General features: G+C 37.2%; 1 protein-coding gene across 3 annotated transcripts in view; it reads right to left on the bottom strand.

Annotated features, from left to right (window-relative positions):
• Nucleotides 1–3,271: 3,271 nt before the first annotated feature.
• The window catches only part of LOC109406346 (uncharacterized), a 51,808-nt gene continuing 34,953 nt past the window's right edge, over nucleotides 3,272–20,126 (bottom strand). For 2 of the 3 annotated variants that reach the window (XR_002129246.3, XM_019679447.3), the window contains exon 2: nucleotides 3,272–3,504. The gene's annotated coding sequence lies outside the window, so the exon portion shown is untranslated. Of the gene's footprint in view, nucleotides 3,505–3,566; nucleotides 20,124–20,126 lie in introns of those variants that run through there. The other variant, XR_002129245.3, reaches the window with a different exon arrangement.

Raw genomic sequence — 20,126 nt, 5'->3', positions numbered from 1 at the left:
TCTTTGGAAAAATTTACTTTAAAAAATCATCCGGTATATTCTAAGCAAATTTAGTCAGAAATTCGTTTCCCTCTGGAAATTTCCTTAAGAAAGTCGTACACGGATAACATTCAAAAATGTTGCATGGATTCCTTTAGAAAATACTTTAAGAATTCCTTTAAAAAAATCTTGCTTCGATTGTTCCAGAAAATCATTTACGAATTTCTTCAGATTTTTTTATCATACAGATTCTTTCAGAAATTTTCTCAAACATTTATCAGAAAACCTTCCATCAAGTTTCTTAAAAATATGCCATGATTTTTTTTAAGAACGTTAGAATGTTGGAATGGTGAAATTTAGTATTTTTTTTAGAAAATGATACATGGATACATTACAAATCAGAAATTCAAAACTTCTTCATAAAATTTTCAGAATCTTTCTAAAGATTTCTTTTCAAGGATTGCTTAAGAAATTCTACAATAGATTATTTAGGAAATTTCAAATTTTCTTCACATTTTTTTGATATTTTTTCAAGGCATTTCTCTACCAGAAATTACTCAACAGATTGAAAGATTTCAAAGATTCATTTCGAAATGTTTCTACAAATTCTTTCAGAGATTCTTATAAGGATTCTTACAGAAATGCTTTAAGACATTCTAACAGAGATTCCTGCAGAAAATCATACAGAGGTTTCATCAGAAATTCCGCCGGGTATTCGTCTATGTATTTCTCATAAATTCCTTCAAGATTTCCTCCAAGCGTACCTCTAGGAATGTCTCTCCTCCAGGAATTCATCAAATAAAATTGTTTAGTATTTTTATTAAGGGATTTTTCAGAAATTTTGTGTAGAATTTTCTTTAGATTTTTATAAAAAATCCTTCCAAAAAATATTTTAATTGATACTTTCGAAAATATCTTTCGAAATTTCTTCAATATTTCTATAATAATTTCAGAAATTTCAGCAGGGATTTCCTCAAAGGTTGTTCCTTGGATTCTTTCAGAATTTGTTTCAGCAATTCCTCCAAGAATTGCTCAAGCAGTTCCTTCAGAGATTCTTCCAGGAATACATCCATGGGAACGTACCAGGGAAGGGGCGCTGAAATCGGGAAACATTGACTAAAAAGCTCCGATTTTACCTTGACAGTACTGGTAATAATTTATCGCACATTTTGTCAATAATCTGCTGAAGCATTGCAATAACCTTTTTATGGAATTTGCTACAAATTTTGAAATTCAATCGTCTGAGTACACTCCACGATGGAGGTGAACGTGCCTCTGGAACCGACCTACTGATACACTCCACGATAATACCTATAAGGCATTTATCGAAAGTATCAGGAATATATTACAATTCTCGGTGCGGAAGTCATAAGAAATATTGAAAGAAATTTGTTAAAACTATGTTCATAGAATCGAAATGGGTTTATGTAATCGAACCAAATCGAGGTATACCTGTACAATGGAAAACGAAACACTAGGGGTACTCACTAAACAGATTAAATTGCTGCGTAATCCATGATTTTCTGCTTATTTGAAAAGTTTCATGATTTTGCGAATGAAATAATCAAAGATTGCCTTGGTGATCGCGACGTTTAATCAGTTTAATCAGTTTACGCTGTTAAGTGAATCCCCCTACTATGTTTTTAGTTTTCTTTGATTGGGTTGTGAATCGGGCACTTTTTGGATATTTTTGAATTTTACATACAAAATTGCATTTTTCCTGCAATTTATTTTCGGCTCAAAGTCAGCTCGACCTTATGTGCATAGACCGAAATTCATACCACAATAGCAGGAAATTAACAACGAGAACCATTAACAGTAACGGTTGTGCGTTAATTGTTTACTTCTGACCGTATCTGTAACCTACTTTATGCACATTACTTCCCCTATGCTGCCCATAATCGCATAGTTGACGTAACCACCATTGACAATGATAGCACTCACAAGCTAATATCTATCAAATGTGCATAATTTTGACCAGTTTTATTCAATAGAGCACAAGATCTAATCACTAGCTTGATATCAACGTTAAAAAAAATCATAAACTTTTCATAATTCATTGTGAAAATTTCTAAAGTGTGTTGAAAACTACAGTGGCGCTTACGTCAACTATGCGATTATGGGCAGTATGCTGGTTTCACGATACCAGTTTTGAATCATGTTTTGTATCTCCGTGAGCCACTGGGAATGGTTGCTGATTCGGTTGAAGTATTACCTGGCTTATCGTATGTAGGGGTAATCGGGGTAATTTGGCCAATGGGGCAATATGAGCACCTCACGAAAAACATATAAAATCTAGTAATATCTGCAAATTCACCTTTCAGTTCTAATACTGGCCTGATATTAAAGCGTTTGAGCTGTTATAAAGAAGTACTGCAAGCTCACATTAAATTAGAAAAATAATTTTCAAAATCATTGGCCAAATTACCCCGACGAGCGCAGAATAAAAACACCACATAAATCTCCTCTTGTTTAAATACTTTGAATAGCTTTCAAACTAGTTTATTTTCCATATCTTTCAAGTTGATGCTATAGGATTTGATGAACAATTATGCATATCAAGTTTATTTTACATTAGGTGGGATGAATTCTTCATCAAAAATGGGTTGCTCATACTACCCCGTCGGTTCAAAATCGACTCAAAAACACAGCTTTTTCCAAAAATCTTTTTTCGACATGTTAACACATTTTAATGAAAGTATTTACATGCATGTAGTTTAGTTTTATCAAAATTTTTAAGTTCATACGAAGTGCGGAAGTTACAACGTTGTTTTCTGCATCTTCTGTCGACTTTTCCTTAGGGTGGCCAAATTACCCCGGTTTACCCTATGCTATTAGACTCTGTGTTGCTCATTATAGAAACAATCATGTTTGCAATTTAATGTTTCCAAAGGTTTCAATTACTGCATTGGGAACTCTAACATATGCTTCAGTAAGTTTTGATGTTTTTCTTAATAAGGAATACGAACGCTATAACAAATGCATCTTTTTGCTTCTTCTTACTTTGTTGGGTAACGAATCATCAAAGACCAATGCAATGTACACAAATTCATACTCGCTTCCATTCAGTTGATTGCTAATTCTAGAATCTAGATAAGTGAACATTTCTTCGAATGTGATTCTGATTCGCTTTGCTTCAAAATCAGTTGATCATCAAAGGCGAGTCAAATATTGTACGTTGCTGATTGATTGTTCAAAAAGATAGCATGTAATTGATCACCATTTCAACGTAACGTGATGCATAACTACCCAGTTCCAAGAAAACGTGTGATATAAAAAATACATATCGATGTATAATGCATTGTCGAAACTTTAATAAAATTTCACAGTTTTAAAGACCACAACAAACACTGTTAAGCTTAGTTTATTACACATTAAGCACATCATTCATTACAACTCAAGTGGTTGATTGGCACAAATACACATCACGGTAAACTTATCGAACTATACTGACAAAAGCGTCACACTCTTGTAATTCAGAACATCTTCACGTCGACGATTGATCCACTGTCCTTGGAATGGAACCTAAAACGAAGAAAGCAAGGGTTAGTATTACAGAATTACACATTCCTGCTCAAACGCCTTACACCTAAAAGCTATCTTAAAAATCTACAGATAATCGGCAGGTTCCCCTTCGATCCACTTTTTGTCCCTGGGGACAGCTGGTGGCATTGGGTGATCGCAAAACGTGCGCTATGTTATCGTTGGAGGATCGCAAGCTTTTCCGGAAGATCACCCGAACCGATCGTGCCGACTCCAGACAACCGGCCACCACAACCAGAAAGATTACGAGAAAGTGGAAAAGTTTCATTCTGTTCTGTGAAATGTGCTAGAAATTCTTCCAACAACGATCGGCACTCGCCGGCAACTAGTTCCGACCCGAATGGGTGCAATCAATATAGTATAGTACGCACACCTTGCGGTTGAAGTCGATGGGGCTGCGGCGGCGCAGCAGCGGCAGCGTGCCCAATGCGACACTCCGCGAGTTATCTTATCTCTTTGTCCACAAATGATTGACGCCAAAATAAACACTAGAGAATCTATGCTTGCGCACCACGCTGGTTTATGACGACATCGACGAGTGGCGAAATGAACCTCGCGGGGATCCATAATGAGTAAGGTAAGGTTTTTTTGGGGTTAACGATGACGTTGATGATGATGGTTGAGTTATTCCTAAGAATATAGTTGGGATAGGCATTGGTGACGCTAGGAGTATTTCCATGTATCCCAAGTTCCATATGTGGCTGATTACCCACTTATTGCGTGTTCACAGTTTATTAGTAGCGGAGCATCTATAAATCACGTCTCGCAAATATTGCCCCTTCAACCCCCCTCTGTCACACTTTTTGTATGAGACCTCTGAAATTTTTGTATGGGTTGTCACACCTTACTGAATCCACACCCCCCCCTCCCCCTAAAAGCGTGACGTAATTTATGGACGTTCCCGAGGAGAAAATTGTGGAAACGATTGATAAATTGGCAAAGTAATCACTCTACGGTTGGAATTTCGGTCAGTACAAATTAGATGCGGGGTGATACCCTTTCATCCGACGGACGTTTCGACGCTTGGTTTGGCCCACTAATGGACATACCAAACTTGAAAAATCAACAGTCAATGCCCAGCAGTAGTGAATTCGGACACTACAATGGTGCTGTCCATAAACTACGTAGAACAATTTTTGGTTCTCAGACCACACCACCCTCGTCCCTCGTAGACTTATACGCATACATTTATTTTCTTTTGAAAATTAGTATGGACCGTACAGCCCCAACTCGCATAACAGTTCCATATGACTTTTCATCAAATTTCTGTTGAATGCCTTATAAAATTGCTGCTTTTTTATTCTTAACCGCTTAGCCTAATGTACATCTCTATTAGCCACTTGCAAGGAGCAGAGGAGAATATCAAATTAATAACTACGAAATCACATAACCTGTTTTTATATCTTGTTATGTTATTATTTAATTAGTAAGGCATAGCTTTTCCAAAACAAATTTTGTTGGACAAACTCTTTTAGTTATAATCAAGCTATTCACATGCATTCACTCAATTACATTTCAATTACACTTTTATTGAAGTACAAGTTTTGTTATTGTTGTACTATTGATCAACTTATCAACAACAGCACAATAGTAACAAGTTTTGAAATCAAAGCGACAATTTGATAACCTGTCCTTTTGTTTTGTTCCATTTATGTATTCAGTTAAGAAGGAAATTTCCGAATGAATCCTCTGAAAATTCCTTCAATAATATTCAGGAAAACACTTGGAAGTTCTGGGGGAACCTTTCGATAGTCTGGAGAAGTCTTCAAAAGAACTCCTGGCGCAATCTTCTTAAAAATTGCAAAAATTATTCTTCTGAGCAATTATTTGATTTCTTGACAAATTTTTTTGAAAAATTCCAGGAAAATTCTTCTGAAAAAAAAAATCCTGGTGAAATTCTCAAAGAAATTTTCAGAGAAATCGCAAAATGAAATTCGGGTCAAATAATCACGGGAAATTCTGAAAAAATCCTTGAAGGGATTCGGTTCATAATTATGGAGGAATTTCTAGAGGAGTCTTTGAAGTCTGTGAATGACTAGGTGAATGATTTCGTGGAAGAACTTTCGGAGAAATTTCCGGAGGATTTTTTCTTTTACATTATCTTTGAGTGAATTAAAAATTTAATATAGTATTTTTCGATCATTTAAAGAATTGTTACTCATGTTATTTGTGGGTTTGTGAGACAAAGGGAATAATTTTATATAATAAGTATCATAATTTACTTAGTTACGATTTTGATATCATAATAAATTTAGCTTTTCGATTATTATCAATAACAAATTAATAGGGGTACTCACTAAACAGATTAAATTGCTGCGTAAGCCATGATTTTCTGCTTATTTGAAATGTTTCATGATTTTTGAGTATTGTGTTGTTCTTTGCTGTGCATACATCGCTCCTGTAAGGGGTGAGTATGGCAGCATAATCGATCGCGTTCGCTATTGTCTCGCGTCAAAATCAAAACAATAGATGCGCGGGTGTTTAGTGTTCAGTATTGTGTTGTTCTTTGCAGAGAAGAACATTAATCAAGACAATTAGATGATCGGCATTGAATCACAAAAACCACACAATAATTGGTGAGATCTTTCCAATATTATTTATTTATAAATAATTCTACTTCAGTATATATTTGCTATATAACTCCATATAAGTTGAAAATTCGCTATTTTCAACATTCTTTCATCTATTGGAAGCTGCTTCAGTTCTGGGCTCTTTCTAAGTTGATGAAGGGATTTATAAATGCTTGCAAGGACTTGGCCAGATGTGTGGAGCTGAGTGAATCTATGACATTGTAGATAGTAGCGACATCAGCAATGTCAATGGATATATTCAACTTTGCAACTCCATCCAAGATTTGTGCAAGTATTCATGCTATGCTATGCTATGCTATTTGAAATGTTTCATGATTTTGCGAATGAAATAATCAAAGATTGCCTTGGTGATCGCGACGTTTAATCAGTTTAATCAGTTTACGCTGTTAAGTGAATCCCCCTAATATCAAAATTTGTTAATGAAATATTCTCCGAATTCACTGTTCTTAAGTTGTCATTAAAACTAACAAAACAAGTTATCAAAATGGTTTTCCAAGAAAATTTTTTTGTTATGATATTTGTTATTTTGCCGCTTATGCTGATGTTATTCCCTTCTGCTCGGGTTACACTTTCTACAGCGTCCAATTGTATGGTTAGGGTTTTTTTTTGTTAGAAGTGAGCACCCATGAAAACAAAAAGAACGGTGTTGTACCGACTTTTCGAACCCTCTATGCAGAATACCCTCTTCGAATGAGTGTAATCAGTTTCGTACCTTTTAATTCCGCCCTTTTTTAAAATAAAATAGGGCGGAATTAAAAGGTATGAAACTGATTACACTCATTCGAAAAAAGAACGGAATCAATCGGTACCGTAATCGCTGGTTTTCGAATAGGATGAATATGGGAGCGTGAAATTATTGATGGCACCCTATTCTATTCTACTTTATCGAACTGGTTAACAATGTGCTGCTTTCACTCTCTACTCTGTCCATACTAGAATTCAATTCAATTCGCTTTATTTTAGAGACTTTCAGCCTTCCATACTAGAAGGATGAGCACAATTATGTTGATGTGTGGCTCTTGTTCGTTTTCCAGGCCGATTGAGGGTCCATTATGAGTTACCGTTCACTAAAAATTCTGGTCCGTTAGAGCTATTGGCTCGGAAGAGGGTCAGTGCCAGCTGCTCTCGGGGGAAGAGCAGCTAATGAAAAATTTCAAGTGCCGGGGCTGAGATCGAAGCCATGACCATTCACTTATGAAGTGAAAGTGTGACCACTGCGCCACGGGCTCCGTGAATTTCTGACATAACCCCAGTATTTTTTTCCTGGTTCCTTCAGAAATGTATTCCAGGGTTCCTCTAGCTAGAGTCTAGAGGTTACTCTTTGATAACTCCAGATTCCTCTTAACGTTACTTCAAAAGTTCTTACTAGGGTTCTTGCTGGATTTCTTCTGGGATTTCAAGGAATTCCTTTCGAGATTTTTTCCAGGAGTTTCCGAAAATCCTCTAGGAGTTGTCTCCGAGATTCTCCTGATAGTTTCTTTTGGGAACCCGACTAGAAGATTCTAACAAGAATATAACATTATTATAACAAACCCTGATATTTATAACTCATTGTGATATAATCAAGTTTTAATATCTTTGGGGTTTAAAAATATTATATCTCAATTATATCATATTATGTTATAAATGATGTTTAATAACTCATTGTGAAATAATTTAGTTTCAAATACTTGACATTCAGAAAATCATTTTGTACAATTGTATCAAAATATGATAGGAACTAGTTTTCTTGAAGCTAAAACTTATATCATATTTTGTTATAATATTGATCAGATCATAACAAAATAGGTTATTATTTTGATTAGATCGGTGTACTTTTTGTTACAATTTTAGTTATTTTAACATCATCCTGCACCTAGTTTATAACATAATAAGTTATAGAAAATTTTTATAACATCATAACACAATGTGTTATAAACTTGATAGATTTTTCTAGTCGGGAAGCCTTCCGATTTTTTTTCCTATAGTGTCCAGAATAATTTACTAGAAAAAAAAAATGATTCTCGGAAGAAACTGTTGGAGGAAACCCAGAAGGAATTCCAAGAGAAATCGCCTATTAAGCTGATGGAGGAATTGATGGATAAATTCCTTAAGGAACTCATGTAGGAGCTCCATAAGGAAGTCCTTGAGTTATTCCATAAAGCATGCTACAAAAAAAAATCCTGTATAATTTTCCTCCCTTGAACATCAAGGAGAATTCCAGACTGAATTTCTAAAAGAATTCAAGAAGGACCTGCAGGAACTTCAGCAATAGCTCCTGGAAGAATCCAGCACAGGCTTCCGGAAGAAATTCTTGATGAAGTTCATAAAAAAAAATCCGAAGCAGTTTCTGAAGAACAAACTAGGAGGATTTTCCGAAAGAATCCCATAAGATGCTTATGGGGGAATCCCGGAAAAAGTCCTTGAAGGAATCTCCGAAGAAGTTCACGGTAAAATTTCAAAAGGAGTTCCCGGAGGAATCCCGGAAGTAGTTCTTGAAGCAACCCCGGAAATTATTCCTAAAAGAATTTCGAGAAAAATTTCTGGAGGAATCGCGGAAAAGTTCTTGGAAAATACCAAGATAAGTTTTGACGAAGGAGTTCTTCTTCTTTTTGGCTTTATGTCCCCACTGGGATTTGGCCTGCCTATCTTCAACTTAGTGTTCTTTGAGCACTTCCACAGTTATTAATTGAAGGGGTTTCTTTGCCGGCCATTGCATGAATTTGTATATTGTGAGGCAAGTATAATGATACACTATGCCCAGGAAGTCGAAAAAATATCTCCGACCGGAACGGGAATCGAAACCCGCCGTCTCCGGATTGGCGATTCATAGCCTTAACCACTAGGTTAACTGGAGACCCCTTGACGTAGGACTACGTCTTTCTTTTCACCCGAGTGCCTTTCAAAAATTTTGAAAATCGAGTCCGCTTTGTTTGCTGAGGTGATTTTCAACACCTAGTGGTTTTCGATGTTTTTACATTAAAAGGTAGGAAATATTGCCAGCCATTTTGTCAATAAGAGGGAACTATTGTTTTCAATTACTATTGATAGCGGCAGCAAAATTTCACAAAAAGATCTTCAACGGATGAGTAAACAGGTGCGACTACGCTCTGTCCAATGAAGCCTTGATTATTTCCGAATCAATCGATTTAATGGAAATCTGCTGCGGAAGATGATCCCGGAACGCGGGTAGATCATCTTAGAATGGTGCGTTGCGGTGTAAGATCTATCAAATCAAATTTTGATCTTGATATTTACCATGTTTATAAATATTCCAAGTTCAAAGTTTGATGCACTTTTTTGAGTTTTGTAATATTTTTGTTTCAATGTACTACTAATTAACATTTTATTTCAGCAGGATGCAGGTAAATTTATCGTTTTATATAAATAATATTGTAAGAATATGTAACTGTGGCGAGCCTATCATTAATATGTAGCTTATTTGACGTACGATGTTGATATTATTTTATATTTCAGATTATCAACCGAAGAATCTAATGATTCAACCAAATGCCATCAAGATGACTAGGAAACCAGGATGAATTGGACAGACAAATGATTCGAAGCCCTCTAACAATAGTGTGTCTGAACGTTGACCAAGCGTATCCTTTGGAGTTTACGCTTCCACTAACAACGCCCAAGTTCGCGTGGCACCTAGGCCTGAGAGCTCGTAGAGCTGTCTACATTTTTCGTAGGTGTCGAAACCTAACCATCCTTTCTCACCCCTCAGTAGTCGCAAGGACGTGGCCAGGACAATGCTCGACCATTAGAGAATTGCGTCAGTCTTATCTAAGAGTCAGAGATTAGTCCCAAATCTTTGTGCTTTGGTTCGGACGGGAAGGAGGCAACCCTCATAACAGCGGTCTAGGACTGTACCACCTACGAATTTGTGCGACTCGCTCAATGCTTATGCTAATGCTAATCTGCTGCGGCAAATGAATAAACTTGTACAATAATTGCCCTTTCATGACCCAAAAGTTTCCTTGTTTTCCACCATTTCAAAATTCCTAACCCATCACATTTTCATTTGAAATGCAATGATAAATTTACTTTTCATAGTTTGTTACATTTTTGCACCATTTATTGGTGCATTAAATCTGCATGTTGCAAATAAAAAAGCGTTTTATTGTATACGTAAACAACTAGTCCTACGTCAAGATTTTGTTTTCGAAAATTCCCGGATAAGGTTCCTAGAGGAATTTCGCAAGTAGTTCCTTCAGGAATTCAAGAAGATGTTGTTGGAGAATACCGGAAGAGGTTCTTGGAGGAATCTCGGAAGGATTTCTTAGAAGCATCTCAGTATTCATAAAAAAAAATTCAGGAGGAGTTCAACGCAGGAATTATGGAAGAAGTTCTTAAAGGAATTCCTGAATGAACATAGGCTAGAATCCAGAAAAAAAAATTGGATGAAATTTCTGGAAGCATCCCAGTAGGAACTCCTGGTATAATCTCAGAAGACAATCCTTGAGGAATCCCAGAAAAACAATGGAAGGAACTCATAAGGGAAATAAGGATAAATCTCAGGGAGAATTTCCTGGAGGAATCCCGGATGGAAACTGTTAAGGAATCTCAGAAGAAATTACTGGACGAGTCCCAGAGGGAACTTCTGAGGGAATCCTAAATAATTGTTCAGAAGAATTTCCCAAGAACCTCCTTGGGAGTTTCAGGCAAATATCCTGGAAAAACTTTGTATTAACCAACCGACACACTGTTGACATGGTGGATATTCTGGAGTTTGGTAATTGTACTTCCCAGTGTAAGTCCAAAAGCAGATTCAGTTTCCCTGCATAGAGCATTTTTCTATACAGTCATTCCATAGGAAAACGATATAGTGCAACTCCGATTGTCGTGAAACTTGGTGGGTTCGTAGCTCTTCGAAAATAATAAGACCCGTATCTTTTTATTTCGTCATTACGTTGACAAATTTTCAGAAAGAGTGGTTCTTAAAATCAAGGTTTTTAAAAACTAAAATTTTTCAAAAATCATAACTTTTGAATCAGTTGACCGATTTTAAACTTCTTTTTTTGTTTGAAAGCTATTGAATTCTAGTTTTCAGGAAAAATGCGATAAATAGGCCAAATTGTTTTTTGTGAAAAAAAAAAAATTTGCAAATATATATGTTTTTTCACGTTTTCAAGGTCTTGGGACCAGAGGGGTACCCTAGTTTTATATTTTTATTTATAATTTATTTATTTAGAGACTGCTTCCTATTCTGTATGGATCATTCTTGGAATCGTTTCAACCAATTTATTTTAAAGAATTTTAGCTTATGAAAATCTGTATTTTTTTATTGCTAAATTTTACGAAAAGAATGGAGCATTCGACAATGTTTCATTGATCAAAAAAAAAAACAAAATATCACTTGCCGCATATTTTCCAAACGCACTTTCGTAGTTAATCATCTCCTGCAACATTTCCGCGTTCACTCTGAAGCATATTTTGCAAAAACAACTATTACACGCAGCCGAGTGCACTTCGACAGCACAAAGATGGGTGCCGAAGTGATTTCTCATTTGATTTTGCTGGAAGTTCGGCACTAGTGCCGGGAATTGGCACTGCACTGGGTGCAGTAACTCGTTCAAAATCAACTTTCCGGCTGAAAATCTTCACAACAATCACTGTTAACAACAAGTTCACACAATAAGATCTCTGATGCAGGTGGAAGAAAACGGTCGTTTCGTTGCGTGTTGTTGTAATGCACAATTTTGTTTACCTGTAATGCCGGGAATGCGTCATAGTCATAGTTCATTTTATAAGGCGCAAAAAAACACGTAAAAAAGTCAAGTCACGGCAGCTGTGAAAAATAAGACTTCATGTTTCAGGAGGCGTTTCAGGAGAGTTTCAAGAGGTTTATGGGGTTGCGAGATACTTTTAGGGGCATTTCAAGGGGTTGCAGAATGTTTCAGAGAGGTTCCAGAAGCGTTTTAGGGGGTTTTAGGGTAACATGGAGTCCGAAGGCGTTTTCGAGGATTTCTGAAGCATCTAAACAGTTTCAGAGGATTTTCAGTGGGTTTCAGGAACGTGACAGATGTGTTCCATAGGCATTTTGGAGGTTTTAGAGGGATTCAGGTGAGTAATATGGGGCCGTGACGGTTTAGAAGGATTTCGGTAGCATTTCAAGAAGTTCAAGGGTCGTTTTCGAGGATTTCGGAGGGTCTCAGGTACGTTATAAGGGGTTCGACGACGGGATTTCTGGGACTTCTAGTTGATTTTCATCAGATTACAGCAGCATTGTAGAGCGCTTCAGGGACGTTTTCGGAGGTTCTGAGGGTCTCAGGTGCGTTAGCCTCAGAAACCCCCCGAATCTCTCCAAAACCCCTGAAAAAGCCTCTGAAACGTCTTTTAACCCGCCGAAAATCCTCTGAAACTTTCTGAATTGCCTCCAAAATCCTCCTAAAATACGAGGATGTCCATGTGACGCCTCTGCAACGTCTCGGAAACCCGCCGGAAATCCTATTGAAATACCTCAGAAATCTCCCTAAACCCCCAGTAAACTTCCCCGAATCGTCCTGCAATCATTGGCGTAAATAGGGGGTTGGCCCAGGGGAGGCTGGCCCACTCCAGAATAATCAATCCAGGGAAAAAAATCACGATATTAGTATCTTCGGAGCATGCTTCTTTGCATGAAAAAAAAACCTTTGACCATTGGAATGTGATCTTTGGTAATGCATGTGGGGATTTTTTTTTATTACCGAACAGTTTGAACCGAAGGGTCTCCGATTTTCATGAAAATTTCACCAGAGCTAGAGGTCGTGTATATATGATCATATATGAAATTCAAAAAAATCATAGTGGACTATTTTCCCGGAAAACGCTAGATGAAATTTCACGATTTTGCGAAATTTTCTAAAATACCCCAAACTTCAATAAATCATATCTAAAAAACTATGCATCATAGAACAAACTTTTTTTAGTGAAATCGACGCCAAATTACCTCAGAAATCTAATAGAAATACATTGAGAAAAAAATTTCTTAGAAAATTTTTCACCATGGAGAAAAAACGTCTAAAAATGCTGTTAAAAGTACCGTCTGTATCATAGATTATTTTTAACAAAATTTTTCTAAGTGTAAAAACTAATGTTCTTCCTTTTGTTTTTTTGACACCAAAATGGAATCTCTTACCGTTTTAGAGATATAGCCAAAAAACCAACGGCTAGTCGCTATATTTTCATAGGAAGCCATCTACAATAGCAGCCGTTCACTTGTTGCAACACATTTGCATTGCAATGAGCAAATGACATTCGCTACTTGCAACGTAACTTTGACACTAACGTGCATAGGAGTGCACTGATAGCACCTCTATGGCACTTGAGTGCCGTTTAAATGCATTAAATAGTCATATTTTGTAATGATCGGGTTTGTACCTAAAATGTGTTTCAAATAACGGGTTAACAACGCGCGAATGCCACCGGTGAGCGTGAGATTACTTATGGAACTCAAACCCTATATGTTTTCCATTTCAATTTAAGAAAACAAAGACTAACTAGGGCATTGGTTCCCTTATTAAGCATGTAGCTTCCATTTTCATCCTACGAAAAACAAAGGATTGAAGCGCTGTTCGTTTTGTTTGTTATTTATTTTTGTATTTTTTGTTACAAGTAAGCATTCCTGAAAACAAAAAAAAACAAACAAGAAACAATCGGTGCCGTAGTCGCTTGTTTTCGAATAGGATGAATGTGGGAGCGTGAAATTACTGATGGCATACATACCCCATTAACGGAGAATGGTTACTATACAGCGAAATTTCTGTAAATTATACCCGATATACCTAGGCCTGAGAGCAGTCGCCAGGACGAGGCCAGGACAACTCTAGACTGTTGGAGGATTGCGTCAGTCTTGTCGAATCGGTCTAGGGCTGTACTACCTACGAAATTTGTGAAACCTGCTTAATGCTAACCAGGTAAATGATTAAACCATGACAGCTTCTCATACGCTTTTTCGCCAAGGAAAGCACCCCATTAAAACCTATCCAAATTCCAACTCCAGATATCTATGAAATGGGCCAAGTTCTTGGACACATTCTGAGTAGATATCTAATCAACATTTCCTCCTCATCCCCGTTGATCGTAAGGACCTGGCCAGGTGTCGAGAGTTCGTTAAATGAAAGGTTTGTCAAGTCCCAGGCAACTTTTCTGGTGCATTAAACGTCTCTATCGACAGCCACCCCAGGATGTGTACGGTCGGCTATGCTATGCTATGCTATGCTATTGCTTAACATTATTATCGTCACTGTTGAAATGGTGTCGCTTCTTAGAACAGGATGCTTAAAGCAAAAAGGTTTTATCAGCGCGTTAAGAAGTTGTAGGCATGGTAAACTCTTGGTTCAAATATGTTGCCCGTAATAACTAGCACATGTTTGTTCATCTAATCTATGCTATATATCTTTTAAAGTTCTGTTAAGTTTTAGATAAGTGTTTCTCCTAAAGTATATTTTACAAACACATTTTGCACAGATCATGCTACTAAATATTGAGTGGAAAATGTTATCATTATGGTGTATACAAGAATCCACATACCAATGAAATTGTAACCTTCCGTTAATCGCGCTGTTGTACTTTGTACAACACATGAGAATTATCGACTATTACTTTGAAACCATCTTTTCTATCGATGTCAACCCCAAATGTATTCTACAGCTATCTTATTTGGAATATTATAAGACCTTTTTTGAAAACAGTATAACTCCTTATAATGCGGAAAATTGAAAATCGCAATATGAAGAACGTACTATATTTAAGATAAGATGGACAGTTGAATGTGAATTAGTGTATTTCAAAATCTAAATGATCTAGAAATATGGTGTCTTCGGCAAAGTTACTTGGGATATCAAGGGCCTTCGCGAGGTGATCTGAGAAATTCAGATTTCAACCGATAGGCGGCGCTAGTGAGCATGTAATTTTTCTATCCCATATAACTCAGGATCCTGAGTACTTAGAAAGATGATGTCTTCGGCAAAGTTGTTTGGTTGGTTAAGCACTAACTGATGGAGAGTCGTTTGGTTTGAAACTCCACATCTAGGTGGCGCTAGTGGGCATTGAAATTTTATAACTCATACATCTCATGACCCTGATTACTTATAAAGATGGTGTCTTCTGCAAAGTTGTTTAGTAGATCAAACACTAACTGATGAAGACAAGTATGATGTGGAATTCCACATCCAGGTGGCGCAAGTGAGTACTCAAATATTATAACTCATATATCTCGAGATCCTGATTACTTAGAAAGATCATGTCTTCAGCAAAGTTGTTTAGTAGATCGAACACTAACTGATGGAGAGCCGTATGATTTGAAACTCCACATCTAGGTGGCGCTAGTGGGTATTCAAATTTTATAACTCATGTGTCTCAGGACCCTGATTACTTAAGGCCCGTTTAGACTATCTGATTTTTCGGTCTGATTCGAGCGATTTGAGTGACCTTTGTTTACGATTTCATATTTTTTTTCGAGCAGTCACTCAAATCAGACCGACAAATCAGATAGTCTACACGGGTCTTTAGAAAGAGGGTGTCTTCTCAAAAATTGTTTAGTAGATCAAACACTAACTGATGAAGACAAATATGACGTGCAATTTTACATCCAGGTGACACTAGTGAGCATTCCCATTTTGAACCTCATATATCTCAAGATCCTGATTACTTAGAAAGATGATGTCTTCGACATTGTTGTTTGGTGGATAAAGGATGGATGTACTTATCCCGTGACATTGACAACCTTAAGATAGAGTATATTGAAATACGACGGTCAGATATTAAATATTTTACTAAGCGCTTGAACTTCATGTAAAATTAATCAATCAAGTGCAAATTTAAAGAAATTATAATCAACTAGTTGTGTAATTTTCAAATTTGGAAAACATTTGGAAGCATAAAAATTTACAGCTCGTTGATTTTTTTTTCTAGATGAATAATAACACGTTCATGCTTTTGCAAATTTACAACTAGCGTCTTCTGGTGGCAGAAGCACGAATCAAATGGTCAATCAACTGAAAGATATCAACTTCCCAGGTAATCAGACTCGGAGATATATAAGATATAAAATTTGCATACTCATTAGCACCACTTACTGGCGAAATATTGATTTCAAGACCCACCAACCAAATGCACTTAACCTATTTGACAACTTTGCCGAAACCACCATCTCTCTTCTAGTAACCAGGATCCTGAGAACTATTGCATATCCATTTTTCATGTTCACTAGCGTCATCTAGTGGTGAAATAACGATTCAAACGGACAACTATCTGTAAGTTTTCGATCTTTTAGAAGGTCGGCACGAGAGGTAACTTTTCCTCCATTCGATCTTTGATCTACCAAACAACTTTGCCGAAGACACCATCTTTCTGAGTAAAGTGGAGCTTCGCGTCCGTTCGGTTAGCGTTACCAAGCGTATAACCGCACCATGCTATCCACTGGTGCATGTAATGTATGTCGTGGTCCAAGGTCTAGTGTTAAGTTCTGTTCAGTCTGTACAGCCTCTGGCTGAAGACGGTGTTCCGTGCCTTTTTAATCGGGATCCTGAGTTACATGAGATTAAAAATTTACATGCTCACTAGCGCAACTGTCACTCATCTATAAGCCCTTGATATACCAAACATCTTTGCCGAAGACACTATCTTTCTAAGTAATAAAGGTCCAGAGATACATAATATATAACATTTACGTTGTCACTAGCGCCGCCAAGTGATGAAATTTCATATTAAACTGCGAATCATCCGTAAGTACTTGACCTACCAAACAACTTTGTCGAAGACACCATCTTTCTAAGTTATCAGGTTTCCCGAGATACATAGGATATAAAGTTTATTTGCTCACTAGCGCCGCCTAGTGGTGGAATTTCCAATTAAACGGCCAATAATCTGTAAGCCGTTTACCTACCAAACAACTTTGCCGAAGACATCATCTTTCTAAGACATCAGGATCCTGAGATATAAGATATAACATGAAATTGCCCACTAGCACCGCCTAGTGATGAAATTTCAAATTAAACTGCGAATCATCCGTAAGTCCATGACCTACCAAACAACTTTGTCAAAGACACCATCTTTCTAAGTAATCAGGATCCCGAGATACATAGAATATAAAGTTTATTTGCTCACCAGCCTAGTGGTGGACTTTCCAATTAAACGGCCAATAATCTGTAAGCCGTTGACTTACCAAACAACTTTGCCGAAGACACCATCTTTCTAATACATCAGGATCCTGAGATTTAAGATATAACATGATATTGCTCACTAGCGCCGCCCAGTGGACGTATTACGAATCAACTTTGTCAGCATCAAGTAGCCCATGAAATTTACAACAACTTTACCAAAGACAGTCCTCCTCTAAACAATCAGGATCCTTAGATATTTCAGAATGTATGGGTGTTGTACAAAATATAACGCGCGACTGCTCGCGTTACAAAAATTGGCGCGAGTACTGAACAGAGTTGATGTACACGTGCTGTAGTCCCATGTGCGGGAGCCACATGGCAAGCGAGCTCCCAGGAGCTCTGTACATTTTGAGACTGAAAGTCGTGCGCCTAATTTTTATCAAGATGTGTCTCATGCGCTGATTAAATAAGAAAATTTCACGACAAAAACTTCCTAAACGAACGCGAATTGAAACCTTAATCTTTGCATTGAGAGTCCCTAGTCGTATCGTATAGACCAATCAAACACTTGAGTTGTGTACGGAAAAAAGTTGTTGAGGTTCTTCGTTACCAAGCAGTTGTTTTTCACCTAAGATACCAACAGCTCACGCAGCGCATGAGACGAGCTCCCCGGGAGCTAGGTGCCTAGCTCGCACCCACCAGATTTTCGTGAGCCTCCTAGCAGCGCAGCACACTGCGATTTTGAAGAGCTGGGAGACAATTTGGTAGGAGGCTCGTTGTCACATTTATGTACACATGAGCAATGGGAAACTCTGGTACTGAAAGGTTAAGCAGCAAACACACTACAAAAAGAAAACAAAGCTTTATGTGTTTAAAGAGAATTTATAATTAGGTACCTGCCTGATATCCTCTCATCTCTAACCATTTGTATATGATTCCTTTGATTGATATGGAAATTAAATGTTCAAATATGCGTTTGCTCGTTGTAAACTTGTTATTTGCAACGCTTTTTAGGTACAAATCCATTAATTTCAAAATTTGATAATTTGTTGCATTGAAACAGCAATAAAGTGCCATAGAGGTGCTGTCAGTCATGCTGGCAGTGTACTGCAATGCACGTTGGTGTCAAAGTTACGTTGCAATTTGCGAATGTCGAATGTGGCAACAAGTGAACGGCTGCTATTGTAGCTGGCTTCCTATGAAAATATAGCGATTGGCCGTTGGTTTTTTGGCTATATCTCTAAAACGGTAAGAGATTCCATTTTGGTGTCAAAGAACAAAAGGAAGAATATTAGTTTTACACTTAGAAAAATTTTGTTGAAAATAATCTATGATACAGACGGTACTTTTAACAGCATTTTCAGACTTTTTTTCTCTATGGTAAAAAGTTTTCCAAGAATTTTTTTTCTTAATGAATTTTTATTAGATTTCTGAGGTAATTTGGCGTCGATTTCACTAAAAAAGTTTGTTCTACGATGCATAGTTGATTTTTTAAAGTTTGGGGTATTAAAGAAAATTTAGAAAAATCGTGAAGTTTCTAGCGTTTTCTAGCAAAATAATCCACAATGATTTTTTTTGAATTCCATATATGATCATTTATCCACGACCTCTAGCTCTGATGAAATTTTCATTGAAATCGGAAACCCTTCGGTCCAAACCTGTTCGGTAATTACAAAAAAATCCCCATGTCTTAATAATGAAAACATATTTGGAATTCGTCAATTTTCCCTTAAGCTACACGTGTATGAAAACCAGGGATAGGGTGCGACTCAAAACTATTTGGGTGCCGCACACGCTGCTACGAGACAGCACAACAAACTAGAAGGAGACGAGTACGCGCAATCGGTTGTGCGTTGCTCACTTACTTTGCCGCGCGCTGGAGCTCTCCTGTCTCTCACGCTCTGTCGTATGCACTCTCTCGGTGCTTGTCTCCGTGCTTTGCACCTGGCTTGATACTACGCATGATTGGAAAAATTTCGAATCAAACGAGCCATCACTTGTCAACCCTTGACAAGCTGAACAACTTTGCCGAAAACACAAACTCTTCAATTAATTTATTAAGTGATTTTTTTCTGATTGGAGACAAGCACAGTCCCAAGCACCGTGCATTACTCCCTGCGCCATAGAGCTAGTGCTGCGATTGTCTCCCGCACAATTACGAAAGCTCTCACTCATACGTCTCTTGTCTCTCGGCAAAACGGGAGACAAGCACTTAAGATTGTGTGAAGCACACGCTTTTTTCGCACCGAGTTTGTTCCGCATTGATAACAAAAGAAGCTAATAAAGTTCAGGTCAAGGTTGATACTACTTACCAATAATATATTATGGGATGGCTATGATATTGAAATTCTAAAAAGTATCAATCCACCTGATGTTTCATCAAGCCAGAATTTTTTTTGATGATTTATCAAAAATTATATTATTGTTCTAGAAACCTCATTTTTTGAAAGGAACTGCTGGCAACTACGAGGATGGCACCATAAAATGTTTAATTCCATATTCGCAATACATATCTGATGAGATATTTCAGATAACATTTTGACCCAATCTCGCCCCTCTGACCCATTGTCACTCCCAATGACGGTAGTCTTGTGGGATTCTATATACACTCGTAAAACTGCAACGTAACGATTTGGATACGTATTTTGGTAGATCTATACATTCGAACATGTAAGCATTCAGATGAGTAGATTCAAAATTCAAAAACTTTGGCTCCAAGTGTCAGATTCTAATTATTCGCATTTGATTGATAATGTGAGATTGGAATCCGAGTTTTTTCACCGAGATTATTTTTAATGCACAGTAAAGAACATTTTGTGTAAACCTTTTTGCGTAAGTGTTGTTTTTACTTAACCATCAATGCAAACATGTTATACCCTCCTTGGCACGCGAGAGAATCAACCTTTGCTACGCTAAAGTGAACAACTTCCAAAAATGCTTGCGT

Source organism: Aedes albopictus, chromosome 1, assembly GCF_035046485.1.
Source record: "Aedes albopictus strain Foshan chromosome 1, AalbF5, whole genome shotgun sequence".
NCBI classification, from domain to species: domain Eukaryota; kingdom Metazoa; phylum Arthropoda; class Insecta; order Diptera; family Culicidae; genus Aedes; species Aedes albopictus.
Note: the sequence above shows the minus strand (reverse complement) of the source record. Positions and strands in the feature narration are given on the sequence as shown.